We start from the raw sequence: 4749 nt of genomic DNA on the forward strand, positions 1-4749 counted from the left end.
TTAGTTAATATTTTTTCTTTAATATTTTAAAAATCTTTTTTACAACATAATCTAGTTTTGTGTATCTCTTTTATTGTTCTTATTTAAGTATTGAATGCATGAAATAGGAAAGTATCAGTATATATTTTTTCATACTTAAAACGGTCATTACGGCAGAGAACCGGTTGCTAAATTATTTGCGTCCCACCCCTGGTTGAGGCTGTGGACCATGCTGATAGACACCTAAACAAAACAGCAGTGCAAGGTAGCACGTGCTCCACAAGGCCTTTACCCAAAGTGCTAAGTTTGTGCGCACAAAGACTCAGGTAATAGTTTACATAGCAACTGTCAAGTCCCTTGAAGTCTTCAGGATGATCAAGTTATTAATCTACTGTGTGTCGATTCACTCAATACCCATTTCTACACCTTTTTCCAATGCCACTGTCCCAGAATCTCGTGCAAATACATGTGAGCAGTAATACAATTATGACCGATGAGACATATGGCGAAGTCTAGTGTAAATTTATGGGAAGTCTTTGCTCTCCTGATTAAGGCTTCGCCATCTTTTCCACTTTTGCTTTTTTATTCGTCTTCTGAGCTGGACTGTGTTAAGAGGACTGAGCTGGAGCAGCCATAATGTCTAACATTAGAAAAGACTGAGAAATTTTCCTTGACACCTAAAATCTCTAAACACCAGCCCTAGCATTCTGACTTACTCTGTTGAATGGGAAGAAGTAAACCCCTATCTAATTAAACCCCTGTAGATTACTATGGGTGTTTTTTCTCTTGCAGTTGAATACTTCTGATTAATCCATAGGAGAAGATGAGATCACTTGTAAAGAATGTATTGTGAATGTAGAGGAAACAAACAAAAAAACCTAGAGAATCCCCAAGTTAAAAGACGGCAAGGCTAAAAAGCAAGCAGTAATGTCTGAGAATTCCACAGGCACATTGAAGGGGAACTTGGTGAGAATGGTTTTGTGAACAACACAAGAAATGATTTCTCATAGAATGAATGTTCACACATGTCAGTTGCTCTGAAATTTGGGTAAAGGTGGCAAGAGCTTATTGGAGTTGACCATTAGGGGGCATCGATGTTTTGGAGAGAATAGATTTATGAAGTGCCTAGAATGTCAACCATGTTGCCACAGACTGAGGAGCAAGTGAGAGAAGATGTAAAAACAGTAAGGATTGATGATAAAAACAACCTCATTTGAAAGGGCAGAATGGGATAAGGCAGTGTTTTGAGAGAGAAGCAATGTTGAGGGAGTTTGCGTTAGCTTTAGGATGTGACAGACTATAAATGTTCAGTAGTGAGAACAGGAGTAAGGACAAGAGTTCATGCTGGGAGTGGAAGATGAAAGATGGCCACATTATTTATGGAAGGACCAGAGTGTTACCCCTCCGCCATCAAAGGAGTGGCCTTCATGTCTTTTGGAGAAGAAATGATAGCCGTAAGAATGAAAAGGAAAGACACAGAAAGCACTGTTAATATTCTCTATTTTCATAGTTAAAAGATTTAATCAGCTTCATGGGATAAATGGGTAGATGTAATGTAAAGGATTTTAAAAATAGGTAAGTTTCTGAAACAACCAATTAAAGAAAAGAGATTGAACAAGGAGTCCTGGAGGGCCAAGTAAAGGGTGGCAAAGGCAGGCTGAGCAGCCAGGTAGGAGTGTAAGCTGATCGTGCCTAGACTGCAGAGACTTGACCTCACCCATTTCTACCCAGGTGTGGGCTCGGGCAGATCTCTGACATGGCTTCTCCTTCTCTGCACCCAACTCACGTTACTATAAAAGGAAGCAGTTGCAATAGTATTGAGGACATTTAGAAGAGGTGAAAAAAGTAACAGAATACAGAGAGCCCGAGTAGGTTAGAGGAAGAGTGGTGTGGGAATATGGGAGGTAGAGGAAGGCTCTTCTGTCTACTTTCCTATCAAGGGGATTGATGGGGGAAGGCTGGTATGGACCTGCCCCTGTTTTGGCTCTGTCTCTTACTGTCCTTATGCACCCCCATCCTTGGGTCACACAATCCAGTTGTAACGTCACAATATCCCTAGGAACATATCCCCTAGTGCAGTTTCAGATTTGCTCTTTCTTCCACATATGTTAATATTTTAAAAATGTTATAGGTTATAAATGGTACTGTCAACCACATCTGCTTATATGTCACACACATATCTATACACAGATATTTTTTTCTAATTCATAATTTTATATCATTGCAGAAAGTTAGACTGATACTGAGAAAGACTATTTTAACTTACAAAGGAAATTGTGTATTTAATTATATTTAAATATTAGTATATCTTTGAAATAGAATCAAAGCATATAATTAAAATACATATACAAGGTAGGAAAGGTAGGTTTATCATTGTGAGTACATGACACACAGAGTTAATTCTTGTATTATTATGATTTATTAATTATTGTATTATTTTTTAAATGAACAACTGTAAACCTACTCTTGCCCCATCCTGTATTTTGGGGTTGGCCCAGAGCTACCATGTTATATCCAGACAGTAATAATGATCTTGAAGATGTTGCACTGTTTGATGCAGAAGAGGAAACAGCTAATAGACAAAAAAAAAAATTAAAAAACAGATGCCCAGTGTCATTGTTTTCCCATTCAGTTTTTTGAGTCAGTCTAATTGTAGTGTATCTTCTCTGTGAATTGTTCAGCCAAAGTTTTATCACCTCTGTGGCAATAATAATCTTGTTGTCATTTGTGCCAGTCAAGGCTGTCAGAGGTAAACTGATGATTGGCCTGCATCGGTGAAATCACACTGATGAAGAAGAGAATAGCCACTGGGTGTTGGAGTTCAGGAAGGCATCCCCTCAAGAAAATAAGACTGTTTCAGAGGCCAAATGAAGAACTTTTCAGTTATGACTTGTTGTCCATCCAGTGTGTGGGTGATATCTGCCTTCAGCGCGCCCTTCCCCTTCAGAGCGAAGTGGGTGGCAGTGGTGATCATGGGCGTGGTGCGACAAAGTGCCAGTGTGTATGGCTACAGCAGATGCGAAGTGGGCAGCAGAAGGAATTGAACCAGTATGACTGCATCTTATCTTGGAGACAAAACACTGGGGATGATCACACTTCCTGAAGAGAGGCAGAGAGAGCCTGAGTGTCCTTTTACTTTGGGGCACAGCTGAAGAGGTTCTTGACTCTGAACCTCTCAGAGCTCAGTACATCTTGCAGAGGGGAGTGTTGGGTCTGTTTATCCATTTCAAAATTTACTTTAGAAAAAGAAAAGGTGGTTTTCATAAGAAGTTTTTATTTTCTTTCTGGCATTTTGGGCTTGGAAGTATGATGTTGCTGAAAACATTATTAAAATTTGGTTCATGGTATACATATGTGTGTATGAACAGTCATGTAATATCCAAATATCCATATATCCCAAATTAATGACAGTGTCTGTGTTGGTGTGCATATGTAAAGGAGACCATTGTACTTTGAGTAATAGAATGCAGAAAAATGTTCTTAACCTATCTCAAAATTCCCTGTGTTTACATATGGTTTCTATAGATTATTTTCAGAAGAAAGTTTTGTTTCCCTGGTTAGAGTGAGCACTTTGGTTTATGTATAAGTTATAAATAGTTGTTAATTTTATGACATAATATGAAATATCTTATCCTAGGCATTCACAGGGAGGTAAAAAACGAATTTTTGTCAGTGGCATGAAGTAGTTTCAAAAATGTAAGGGTTTTTTTGTAACAAATCATATATTTAAGGTACAATTAATAAAAATGGATTTATGTTTAAGGGATAACTAGAGATTTCTCCTGTCCTATTTTGTTATTGGAAAGGGTAGCCAGATTTTTACTTTGCAACTTTCTGGAAGAACTTCAGTGGTCCTCAGCCTTATGAAATCTATCTTATACCAAAAAAAGAATATCATTCCTATGTTATAGTGAGAATAATCACTTAAATACTTGGCATAATATATCCCTAAAAGACATTTTATTTTATAAATCTATTTTCCTTGCTATAATGGGTATATTATAAATCATGCATTTGTACTAATGTATTTCTTGAAAAAGCAATATAGGTAACAATCTACAAACTATTATAGACATCTATAAAATCTGTAGTAGGTATACTATAAATGTTATTGAAGTCTTCATCAGCAGATTGTTTTGTGAATGTATACATTGTTAAAATATTTTAAAGATGTTTTGTTAAGTGTCTTTATTGAAGTGATAATTTTGAAGGTGCATAACTTTATATTTGTATGAAGCTCTACTGTTACAAAAAGGGCATTCAGAGTCTATGGCAAGTAAGGGAGTCATCTTCTTTTTTGTTTAAATATGTTCTCAAAATGCTTGGTCACCACAGATCTCCAATGCCCTGGTAGGATTCCCTGAGGCAGATGATTATTTTAGGGATACAGAGCCTCAGCATTTTCTGTGGGGTTCCCCTTAGTGAATAACAGGGGATTTTTTTCTCCCAAAACAAAGCAGCTTTTCTAAAATGTTTTCTTAGATCTGTGATTTCTTCAGTAATGGGCAGGGCAAGAACTTCCTTCCCACAACTTAGAATTAGTAAGATAGCTGTCAAACTGGCCCTACCTGCCTAAATTCTCATGCTTAGGGCGTCCTCCTGACCTCCTCTTTCCACCCTCTTTAAAAAATCATCTCAGAAAGCGAGAGTGTGACTAAGGCCATATATTCAGTACCACTGAGCTAGAAGCCCAGAAGGAAATTATTATAAACACAATTCTTGACATATCAGACCAATGGACTGGGTAGTTTAGCACTGTTGATCTCAAAT

At 37.5% G+C, this 4749-nt stretch overlaps 1 pseudogene; it reads left to right on the plus strand.

The window, feature by feature from the left end:
• Nucleotides 1-2484: 2484 nt before the first annotated feature.
• Nucleotides 2485-3082, plus strand: LOC136319849 (Golgi apparatus membrane protein TVP23 homolog B pseudogene; annotated as a pseudogene).
• The last annotated feature ends 1667 nt before the right edge of the window (nucleotides 3083-4749 follow it).

Source organism: Saccopteryx bilineata, chromosome 1 (assembly GCF_036850765.1).
Source record: "Saccopteryx bilineata isolate mSacBil1 chromosome 1, mSacBil1_pri_phased_curated, whole genome shotgun sequence".
NCBI lineage: Eukaryota > Metazoa > Chordata > Mammalia > Chiroptera > Emballonuridae > Saccopteryx > Saccopteryx bilineata.